General features: G+C 42.0%; 1 long non-coding RNA gene across 1 annotated transcript in view; it reads right to left on the bottom strand.

Annotated features, from left to right (window-relative positions):
* The window catches only part of LOC123650590, a 39,086-nt gene extending 27,174 nt beyond the window's left edge, over positions 1-11,912 (bottom strand). The window contains exon 1 of the long non-coding RNA XR_006739424.1: positions 11,790-11,912. This is a non-coding gene — a long non-coding RNA (uncharacterized LOC123650590). The remainder of the gene's footprint in view (positions 1-11,789) is intronic.
* Between the last annotated feature and the right edge of the window lie 544 nt (positions 11,913-12,456).

Raw genomic sequence — 12,456 nt, 5'->3', positions numbered from 1 at the left:
AAGCCACCAGTACTCCTAATTCTGTAGGAAGAGATCTTTGGGTCTCTGCAAAAGAATCCTAAATTTGAAAAACTGTTCAAGAATATATCCATCTATTCATTCATCCTTCCACTTACTTACTAAATAGATATTTGGTAAATGCTTACTACATGCCCACTCTCCTTAGGATATTGATAAGAATGGCTTTCAGGATATCCATTAATGATAAACTCCTTGGAAGGTACCAAGTTGTCTCAAGGCAATTAGCAGTCTGGTATTTTATTGTGAATTATAGACTCCGGTTTAACTACAGAACACAGATTCACAAGCCGGCTTCCATCTGCCATTGAGAACCTTTGCAAGTTGATGACACATAGTCAGAGAATTCCTTTATATATCTAAGGTCATTACTTTAGATACTTTAAAAATCATGTATTTCCTTTCTTCACTCTATAGATAAAGAAACAGAAGACCTGAGGGTAGTAAAGTGGTTTGTTCAAGTTACACAGCTCACCAGTGATAGAACCACAACTAAAATTCTTGGTAATATGATCTTTTCACTAAAGAAAAAATGAGGGCTTTAAATCTGCAACAGAATTATTTGAATTATTTAAATCTGCAACAGAATTATTTGAATGTATTTCTAAACCAGCTGCATTTATTTGTTTGCTGGTTTGCTTTCCTCTCAATTCTTACAAGTTATTCTTTTTAATCTGAAATATATATACTATAATAAAATAAACATAACAATTGAAGCTGGACTGAGAAAGAGTGAGGGAAATTTGGTGAAGCTAGAAGTGGCAGCAGTAGACTAAATGCACACATAAAGTTCTACACCATTGCTAAAAATGGGTCACCAATTAATGCTGTACTTCCTAGCAGCAGAACACGGAAGGAAACATGATTCATGGTAGGCCTCAGACCAAAACAGTCTAGATTCTCAGGAGAAAAACAACTGTTCCTGGCCCTAAAGCCTCAATGAGATTTCTCCTGTGGGTCCTCCGAAAAGGCATTGCTTCTATCAATTCATCAGTAAATTTTGACGCCAAATGGTTCTTGAACCATTCTTAAGGCCAGTGGGAATACAATGCCCAGGTTAGCAAAAACATTTGGACAAGAGGCCAGAACAGTAGAGTTCAGGTACACAGCTCACTGAGGGTCAGGCTTCATTCACGGACAGCATTACACCATCTAGAGGAATATCAAAGGATTTGCTTTGATTGGGCTCTTACAGTGTGCCTAGACATTGTACTCTGAGTATTTACATAGGTATCTTCATATCTTCTGTGCAAGCCCTATGAAATATTATCTCTTAAAACTGCGTTTTTTTTTTATAAGGACTGAGCAATGGAACATTCAAGGTTATAAAGGTCATATATTCTGTCAAGAATTTGGTGAACAGATATTCAATATTGCTGAAAATTTTTCTAATGCTGACCCCAATAGTCTTTTATGAAAATTAAAGTGTTACACCGGAGCCTGTACCAGAAAATGCTTAGAAGAGCAAAGGCAAATAGAACAATTTAGCACACTGGGTTCCTAAACCACTATCCCACCCTCACTATTATTACAGGTAATTAATAATTTACAGTATTTTGGAGCACTCCAGTACCTACGAGAGTGCAAGCTGTAATGTTTTCGCTGACTTTAAAAGTTACGACAATCAGACAGTGCTACATGGCCAACAGGAGTCTGAGGGTAGATGAAACAATGCTAGTGTTTTTATCCAATGGATGTTACAACAAAGCTGCTCTGATGACATTGCCTGAGTGTGACGTTACGTGCGGGTGCTTAACTGTCCGTGTCCACTAGCTGATGTTAATGACTAGGCTCCTTTTCCTCAGCCAGAGCTGCCCTGTATTCCCTTTCCCTTGTTATGTCTCCAGGATGTTTTCCTCTGGCACTGCATATAGTCTAATTTCCCCAGCAATCATGCTGGTCCTCAGAGAGAAACAAGCCTCCTCCTTCTGATTCGTCCAAGCAGGCTTCTCAACCCCTGCTGCACATCAAATTCACCAGGGAAGCTTGGAAAAAGCCCCCTCCAGGCTGCAACTCAGACCACTAATGCTGGCCCCTGTGGGATGGAACCCTCACAAGACAGAGCTAGGGATCAAGAGAGGACCCCTTGAGCATGGGCCCCAGATCTCTGGTATCTGGATGTAGGGAGAAGGGATGGTGAGGAATGAGACTGATACAGGAATGGGGGACCTGTGCTCTGGCAGGGAGGAACCCAATCCCATGGCCCTGGCTGCAAATATATGGCAACCCTCAGGCACAAAGGACCCTGCTCCTTCACCACTTCTGTACCTCCTGCCTCCAGCCACCAGACCAGTCCAGCTTCTGAAATCCATTAACACTAAGGCTTGGCTTAAATGACTGTGGTCAAAGAGGGTTGGAGAGAGGAAGAGTGAGCAATGAAAGGGGTGATGAATGCTCACAGGAGGGTCTGAGACTGGGGAAAAGCACAGCGTGTAAGGACTTCCTCCACTCCTTCCTACCCTTGACCATGACCATTTGACTGTCAGATGATGCTCTTTTGAGCCAGCCCTGTGTTGATGGTGTTTGAGGAGATAACACTGGTGGTGGTGTCTCCACAGTCCTTGAGCCAGAGGCTACAGAATACACTGGAAAGAACATTGGTGCCTTGGGGTGCAGAGGGGATAGAGGAGGTGGGAAATACACCCCAGCTTTTCTCAGGGATCCTGCCTATTTTGAGGCACAGCCCAGCTCCAAACACCTGAGATGTAGGATGCATCTCTCTGCCAGCACAATCCACCAAGCACAGAAATTTGCCCCCCCAAAAGGACACTCATTACTCTCTTTAGGCTCAAGCAACATAGAAGGGGATGGTCATTGTTAGAAACAGACTTACAAAAAGTAAAGAGTACATTTCTGTCTTTTCCTTGGTATCCGAAAGAAGTCAGAATTAATGGTATAAATTTAGAAGTAGTTAATTTTTAATGGAAATTTAATCTGTATGTTACCCCAGTGAAAAAGTAGCCTGTTTACAAAGCAAGAAGATCAGTGTGGCAGTGTAACCCAATCATGCTTTGTAAATGGGTTAAATTTTCACTGGACTATTTTATATTATGCAGCTTTTACACAAGCTTGTTAAATTTTAGACATTTGAGACCATCAATTCTAAAACGTTTGGATACCTTGGTTACATTTTCTCATTACTGGTTAAGCATCATTAATCTAATATTAGATATTTATGTAGGAACCGCAAAATTGCTATAGAGGAAAATTAGTAGATAGTAATTTAGCCTGAAGAAAGAATGTATCATGAGCTGAGCCCTGCCCGAAGAGTGTCCATTTCCATTCTGAACTCCTTCATTGTCCCGCATTGTACATCACTAGTGCTACAGTTAGTCTGCGAACAGCCTGATGGGAGTTAGAAAAGATTAATGAAAACATTTTCAAAAACTCAAGTCAAGCCATTTTATTGGGAAGTAGGGAAGTATTGACTTTAATCCCTTATTTGTGAGCTTAGAAAAAATAATTATTTGTAAATTGCAAAATAAGAAAAATGTACTATTTCTTTTAGTCTCTCAAAACCCAGGAACTTCCCTCTTGGCAGACACAAGCCAACTCTTTTCTAGTTCTCTAGCCCTGTGAGAGGAGGCTGGAATTCATAGAGTTTGCTTTTTCATGGCGGAGAATTATTGGAGGCTGTGAAACTAGGAGTAAAGAGTAGAAGGAGGGGAGCATCACATTTTGAAGGTATAAGAATTATAGGAGGTGAGAGGGCAGAAAATGAGACTGTCACCTGCTCATAGTTTTCTCGAATGATAGCTTTAGGCCACATGCAATTATCAATTAAAAGAAAAATTTAAAATTTAAAAAAATAGGTAACGTGCATTAAGGACCCCCTATGAAACAGTCACTTTTTATATTATACATAAGAATGTTTATAAAAAATCTAGGGAGGGGTTAATATCCCCATTTTATAGATAGAAAATTAAGTTCAGAGATATAATGACAGCCTATGGCCACGTATCTAGAAAGTGGCATATCTGGAATTCAAACCCAAGTCTAGCTCTTTTGCCAAATGCTACTATCTCCCTGGATCATCAAGAGTCACTGAAGTGAATCATTGAAACAGGCCTTTATAATTATTTGTTTATTTATTCATTCATTCATTCATTCATTCATATTAGGCCTGGATTACCTAACTGCGTATTGATCAACGTTATAGGCTTTGAAGTCAAGTCCTAGATCTGTCACTTGCTATCTTAATAACCGTGGTCAACTCACTTAACATTTGGTTCCTAATTTATAAATAGGATTTTGTGATGGGGCCAACTTCAAGGGGGTTATTGTAGACTAAATGAAATGAACACTTAAAATCCTTAGTTTCGTGCCTGGGTATAGTAAGCACTTAATAGTTTTATGTTGATGGTGGTGGTGCTGATGATGAAGATGATAATTCAGTTGTACTGGGGATAAAGATGTCATTTGTCTACTAAGAAAAGCTGAGACTAAAAGGCTAAGACTATGGCCAGAGATCCTTGAATCCTGGAGCCCTTAAAGACCCCTGGGATTCCTCTGCTCCTTGCCTCTGGCTGCAAACAGAACTGCAAACAATAGGGCTGCATTAACAGGGCGTGCCACACACCTGGTTATTCACTGGCCCTTAAACATTAAGGGTGTCTGTCTTTCTCATGCATCTGGGAAAAGAGGGTAAATCCCATAGGCCTAGGCCTGTGACTGACATGGGGGAGCATTTTCAACAGTGTGTCAACACCTCCACTCTAAGCTCAGCTTCTCTCCTTACAAGTTTACCCACAGTCATCCACGCTCCAGGCAGCAAGTGAGGACATGGGGCCTGCTCAGGGGACCCCCTCGCACCACCCTTCATCCAGACATTTGGCACTGTGGAAACAGCCATAGCCATATTTTCCTTTGGATAATTTAAGAAATTAGTATTAAAAGATGTGTCATCCCAGAAGACAGGTTGCCATGGGTTTTCTCAAGCAGTATCCAGAGCTCCAGGAGAGGATTTTGGAATCAAAGGGGAAGCATGTGCTGATTGCCTTACCTGGAGAAGGCTTCTCTTCTCCTTGCCTCCCACCAACCCCTGCCCCTTCCAAGAGAACTTTGTCACCTGCTTCCTTTCCCTAGTCAGATGCTACCCTGGGAGCCTCGTAATCATTCCTCCACTAGGATACAAGAAAGATCTAGACATTTCCACCAGCTTCTGTAGCAGATTGAGGACAAGGCTGCTAACAAGCTCTTCTCGTGGAGGTTTAGAATTTCAGCCAGAGTGAGAGTTGCTGTGTAAGGACTTACACATTCAGCTCCTTCTTTCCTCCACGTTCACTTGCACATGATGATTTTATTAAAATGATATAGTATTTTGATTTGCCATGAAATATCCATTCCACATTTCTAATGGGGCTCAGATGGCTTTACCTGTGAGATGAACTTGTAGGAACTTTGATGACCCATGGTCCGAACTAGAAATGTTAATGCCCTACTATGGCTTAAAAATTGTATTTTAAAGACAACATTAGGCTCCAGAAGTAAAAATAATAACAACATTAGTAAATGGTTGCTGTAATGCTATTTTTTCCCTGTAAATTGTCTCCATTTTGCTTTCGTATTCCCACAGGTGTGAGGGTTTTATTCAGAGTTCCATGTTGGGAAGATGCTAACGCCACATGCTTTCTGCTGCAGAACTGTGTGCACACAGAGCCTGCCCACCTCTGGGTGGGATTTGGAATAAAAGGCCAGCAGAGAGACAGGACTTCAGGATGTATACAGATTATCTGACCCATACCAGCTACTACTGGCCTCTTTATTCAAAAAATGGTAGAGATGTTCCTTTGCCCTGATGAAATTTCCAAAGTATAATATTAAAGTTATGGAATGTCTATATAGAAAAGTAGAAAGAATATGAGCTATGATTTGTTGAGTTCTTATGATAGCTAGACACTGTGACATGGAGTATCTTAAGAAATCTTCAGACCAGCTCCATCATATAGGTACTATTATTATCCCCGCTTTTGAAGGAAGGAAGACACAGAAACGTTAAGTAATAGGCCTAAAATTGCCAACTATTGAATGGTGAAGCCAGTACTGTGCTCAAAGGCACGTCACAGTCCTCATTTTCAATGTCTGTGCCATGCTGCTTTTGTGCAAGACCATGTCAGGGCTCGTCCTGGCTCTTCTATTTATGAACTCCGTGATTTTGCTCATGATCACCATTTCCGCATCCAAAAAACGAGCAGTAATGCCTGCTACATTAGGCCTGTTTAAGGATTGGAAGAGATTAATGTACGTGATGTGCCAAATCTCTTTGTACAGGCATTTGATTTTTAATAACTACTATTAGGGCAAAGTGGTGAAAGTGCCCAATGTGGGGAGAGCAAGTTTTTGTGTCCTAGTCCTTGTTTTGTCATTGACTCTTAGACTTCTGTTTCCTCCTCTGTAAAATCAATGGTTTAGGGCAGGGAGGTGTTCCCAGTAGAATTTATACCATGAGCTACTGTGAGATTCAGGAAAGGGAAACAATAAAGGATAAAAAAGAGAGTGAAGTTCATCAGCATCTGTCATCACAGGGGACACAGAAAAAGGAGACAGAAACAATCTGCCCTTCCAGTTTATCAGCGAGCATGATGGCACTAGTTCAATGACCTTAACTAGCCCTTAACTAGTGCTAGTTAAAGGAAACTATAGCCCATGTGTTTCCCATTAATGCTTGTGACAAATATATAAACAGTTTCAAGTCAGTTCTCTCCTGTTTCTCAGCATGCAATTTCTTTTTCAGTCCCATTCTACTGGGTACATTTAGGGTCCAAAAGATTTGGTATTTCCCCCCCAAACACAGGCACATGCACACACACACACACTCCATTCAAATTACTCAAAGGAAGTAACTTACTCACAGATGCAATTTAGCTGATTACATGCAATTATGAGCATACATCTGCCATCCCAGCAGAAAGCTGCACTGGGTTCCATGTGAGGATAGGCAAAAATAGATTCGTCTAAGCCATGGTGGCCTCAGAATTATCATACCAAATTTAAACTTTTGGATATTCGACTTTTCCGATGTGACTTCCTGTTTTGCAGAAAAGAGCTTGAAGAAATAATAATAAAAGAAGTCTCATACTCATTTCTGCTCACCAAGTGGCTTGTTCAAAACAACATTCTAATGATTTAAGTGTAAATGAATCAGAAGCATATGGATTAGATTTCCCTTAAAATACACAAGATTCTTAAATGAGGGAGAGTGGAATGAAGAATTTCCCCAAATTTAGGGCTCCTTGGAATTGCCTTTTCTAATGTTATTAAAAATTGGTGGGGCGGGGTGGGGAGGCTGATTCACTTTGAACTGCATTTGGCAAAGAGGGATGGGACAGAGAAAAGGTTTCTAAAATCTCCTTTATAAAAGGACCATACTTCTCCTTGGGCATCAACTAATTCATCCCAACCAGCAGTTTTGATGAGTTAAGTGTAAATGAATCAGTAACATACGGATTGCATTTGAAATACACATGGGATTTAAAAATGAAGGGAAAAAGCACTTGGTCAAGTATGCCTGGGGTTTTGCCAAACCCGTAATGTTAAAAAAAAAAATTGTTTGAAACAATTGATGAATCCCTCCCAGACCCTGCCAGCCACAACAGGCACAGTAAAACCACTGCTGTTTGTGCGACTGCTCCAGCCGGTCCCCTCTCCAACAACACTAGGGAACAGCCAGGTCCAAGCAGTCTCACCTGCCTGGTGCTGGGTGGCTTCCTAATTTTAACATAAGCCTATTCTGCAGAAAAGAGGACCGCTTCTTGAATAAGAGAGAAGGCAAACTTATTTCTTTCTTGAGATCATGCAAATATGGTACAGGGGCTCTTCGGCCATTTGTTCTCCTAGATAAATATAAAAGGTAATTGAGCAGACATTGGAATCTGTCCCTTAATGAGATCTGCATCTTGTGTTTACAGTTTTCTCATCAGGCACCTGAATAAAAAAGTGGTGACCTGGTGCTTGGTAGCCTGCACACAGCTCGCCCCTAAACGGGGGGCTCCCTGCTTTTCACCTGCATAGACCTTGCCATTTTCCTTTCCTCTCAGATACCACATTCTGAACGATATTGTCTGTATACCAGATGCAGTTGTTGAGAAATAATTTCCTCATTTTGTTATTAATCAAAAACTGCCAATGTAAGAAAACCAACATAAACACATTGAGTTGATAGCATTTAAGTTAAAAGAACAAAATGTATATTTTAGTTCTCCGTCACAATTTGAACCCAGTTAGCGTGATAACTCCAGTGAATGTTTCTGACATGTTGGGAATATGTCAGAGAAGCCCATTTCTCCCTGCTTGGGTCCCCAAGGGTCAGGATCCCAGGTGGGGAGTCATTAGCCTAAGGGATCTGATAGGCATTTCAAGGTGGGGAGATTTCCACGACAGCTCCAGTGGAATTCGCTAGATCCAAGCCCGCCGGAATCCTAATACCATTTTGACAGCCCTTCCCAAATACTGGGCAGATCACAAGACTTGGTAGCTCTGAGGATCATCTCAGAGGCGGAAGAGGATTGAATAGGCCACCACTCTCCCTGCAGCAGAGTTTCTGATTCCTCAGGGCGGTCACCAGCCTCTCCCTTTCTTCTGAGGGCATTCTGCCCCTCATCTGGGGCCCGGAGCCAGTCAGCCTGTTCCATTTAGATCTCTGCGGTGACTTCAATGGTTTCAATCCGTCGCAGCCACCCAAACACCTATTTTATTTTCGAGAAAATTAAGTGTGTGTCGTCAGGGCTTGTTAAAGAGCTTAAGGGAAAATTGATTTTATTATTTCCCTGCTCTGTTTGTGAGGGTGGGATGGAGGAGTGGAGCACGAGGGATTGACTATTTAGGGATTTATATAGAAATTCAAAAGTTATTCTTTTCACGTCAAGACTTTCGGCAACCATATCCCCGCGTGTTTTTATCGGAGTAGGTGGCAGGGCAGTTCCTTTCATAGCATTTGAAAATAAGCTTGCTCTATAAATTCCTATGAGGCAGACAGAGCTCTGGCAAATGCCCCGGGAGAGCGATCATCTTGAGACAGCCATGGAAACAGTTAGACATTAATGAGAATGTGCAAATGAAATAATAAACTAGGATGGAAGAACCATTTCAAAACAACATGTGACCTTTTTTCATTTTCTTCCTGCCATACCCGCTCGTGGAACAGTGACACAGCAAGATAGTTCAGAGAAAAGATCCACAGGAGGTGTAACGATGACAGGAGAAAGGAGATGTCCCCTCCCCTTTGTCTGAGGTCCTTGCCCATTGTCAAGCACCATGGTTAAGGTGCTGTTGTAACATTAAGCAGCTCTTTGAAATGAATTATGTCTGCGGCTTATGTACATTGGTGCTGGAACGACCAAACATCAGCAGAGGGGCTGAGTCAGGGGAGCATGCATATATGCTTAATTTTATTTCCGGAAAGCAATCAAACAAGGGGCACTTAGGGCCTACAGTGGGGCCAACTCAGAAACAAGATGGACAAGTTCACAGGCCGTTGCTGACATAAGATCGATTGGCCATCCCGGGCCATTTAGCAAACAGTTTACATAGGCAGCCTGGGTACTGGATTTAAACTAAATGAAAACTATCGGGAGAATTCTCTATAAAGTAGACTTGATCTATATTAGGGAGCAGGCTAATTATAGGGATTGGCATATATGGAATCAAAGTGAAACACTATATGGGACTAGAGAGTGGTGGTCTTTTATACCAGGGTGGTCTGAAACCGGGGTTTAATGTATGTACAATATACAAACATTTTTGACAGACCATTAACACCTATAATCTTGTAAATATTTGCAATTTTCTAGATCATAAATATAGCTGCATAAGCAGTTCTTTCAGAACATCATTTATACACCATTAAAGGTTAATTTACAAGTTAGTACCTTACAGAAAGAAGATATGTGGGCTTTCTGCTAACTTTCTGTAAAGGGAGACTGGTGTCTCCAAAAGCAATTTGTAGCTCTCCTGTGTGTCTGACTGGAGTCCTATTCAAAGCACTATTTGAATTCTTTTCATCAGCTCATGTTCACAGCAAACTTAATCTTCTGTTTGGGGGAGGGAAAAAAAAACAGAGGGGAAAGAAAGATCTGAGGTCTTCAGGCTGTACTTCCAAGCATCCAACTGTTTATTTGGACAGTCTCTCTTGACACCATTCTCATTTGTCATAGTTCCTCTGATACCTGCAGTTGTACCTTAACCTTCATCCCAAGGTCTTCCAACAGCTCGAGACTTAAAGACCCCTTGGAGGGGCCAGCTAACAATGGAAGTCTGACCTCTGAGACGGCCATTGCTTCTGTGGGACATTATGTTTTGTAAAAATCAAAAAGGGCAAGGAAAAGACAAGAGAAAGAGTCTTAGGAGGGACTTTTCCCCCCTCCAGCCAGGTAATACAGTACTATAGTCCCACTAAGGATGGTGGTAGAGACCCGGGTTCCTGTAGGAGCTGTCCACCAGTCACGGTGGCAGAAAGATGCTGGGGCCCTCTGGGAAAAGAATTGGTAGATGTGGGTAAAATCCATGATGGGAAAGCCACAGAATGAGGTCAAGTGACCACAGCAGATTTATGTTGTCTCTAAAGAAGCCGAGCTGTGTAACTTATTCAATATGCTGGAGCCTCTTTTCCTCTGCAGAAGGATTCCATCGATATCATTGCCTTTTTTTCTGAAATATGAACAGCCAGGCCTGCTGGCTGCATGCCTGCCCTGCCTGGCCTGGCATCTGTCATGCATCCTAAGCCTTCTCTGCCTCTTAGATCTCCCAAACTTAGAGGATTCTCAGTATTTTCCAGCAGCTCTGGTTTTCAGGAGCTCATTAAGACACCAGAAGCAAATTTCAAAAAGATGCAGTCTACATACACTCTCCTTCCCTCCTTTTCTGTTGATTTGGGGAAATGTCCCAAGCATATCTAATCTTCCCTGCGCTTTTCAGCTCCCTCAAAGTCAACAAGTTCTCAGGATAGCAAGACAGCTCTCCCACGCTCACAGATCTTCAGCACAGTGACACAGAGCACTGAACTTGGAGTCTGCCAGTTTGAATTCTAACCTTAGCTCTGCCACTGTCTTACCTTAGAAAAATGACAGTCTACATTAGGCTATTAATGGTGGCCTCAAAATTCCCATGCATGACTCATAGCCCATTTTCTGTGGTTTCTCTTGTTAGGAACCCAGGAAACCTATTAGTACTCTCCTTTCCCTCTATAAGTACTTTGTGTTTTTTCAGAGTAAACAGCACTACCCTCCCACTAACACTCCCCCAGTGCTCCAGCTCCAGCCCTGTCTTCACAGACCTTTCACTCAGAACCCTATTCTCAGCTTTCTCTAGTAGCAGTTAACTAAGGTGATAACTATTCTGTGCACATCGGTGGTTTCCACTGGGTTAACTTGCTAGCTGTCCCTCCCAGAGTCCCCAGGCCCTGTCCATCCCTGTGTGAGTTGAGATCACCTAAGAGATGTGTCAGGCTGTGTGACTTTAGTTAACTGTAGACATTCCCAAAAAGAGCTCTGATTTCATACTGTCCTTGGCTTTTGTTGGGTGTCAATAGATGAAACAGCCATATGAAGAATGTTTCTGCATCTTTTGAAAATTTGCTGTTGACGACTACCCATTATATTATTCAATGTCCCTTACATAAGGACCATTTTTTTTCTTATTGTCTAGCACTAAAAAGAAAAAGAAATTCCTTGTCTCTCTCAATTAACCATTTTTCTTGTGTTTAGTAGGTAAGAGCCACAAAACCCAAGAGTGTTAGAGGGGTGTGTTCTTAATTTAGGAGAGGGACCCATCCTGACCTTTTCTGCCTTCTGCCTTGGTTACCAAGTTCTGTGTCTGGTCTTTCACTCAGTCATTGCCGCTTCCCTCATCCTAGTTTCTCAACTGGTCCAACACTCTTCTTTCCTCCTTTCTTCTCATTCTTGGTCTCTTCACTTTGCATTCCCACTCTTCTCACCTCCGTATCTCCAGTGCTTTCTGGAAGGAAGAGAGACGACAATAATGCAGTACTTTCCCCAAGTAATATGCTACTTTGCAGGGGTCTTCTGGGGAAAGAATGGCTTCCTCCAAGGCCTATTGAGGGATGTTCTGATGAACATCTCCTCCAAACAAAATAAAACAAAATAGAGGGTCTTTGAGCAAAGATGTTTAGGAAATATTGTACACTATACACTCCAGTTCCCTCTTTGAGATTCTCAAGAGAGTATTAGAAGAGTTCAGTCTAAAAAGTGCCAAAGTAAAGAAAATAAATGTATTCATATTTGCATGCACAGTCCTTTTATATGTGGTACTCAGAGGAGCTGGTGTTCCACTGAGAACTGACTTCATCCCAGTAGTGGACTGCAGTGGCGGCTCTGTCAGGCACTGAGGTCAACAAGCAGAGGACATACCGGGTAAGTGAGGAGATGGGAGGGTGGCCTTTCTTGCTTTCCAGAGAAGACCAGAAGTAACCGCCCACTCTCCTTG

The sequence above is a fragment of the Lemur catta genome, chromosome 15 (assembly GCF_020740605.2).
Source record: "Lemur catta isolate mLemCat1 chromosome 15, mLemCat1.pri, whole genome shotgun sequence".
Taxonomy (NCBI): domain Eukaryota; kingdom Metazoa; phylum Chordata; class Mammalia; order Primates; family Lemuridae; genus Lemur; species Lemur catta.
This window is presented reverse-complemented; position numbering and strand designations above follow the sequence as displayed.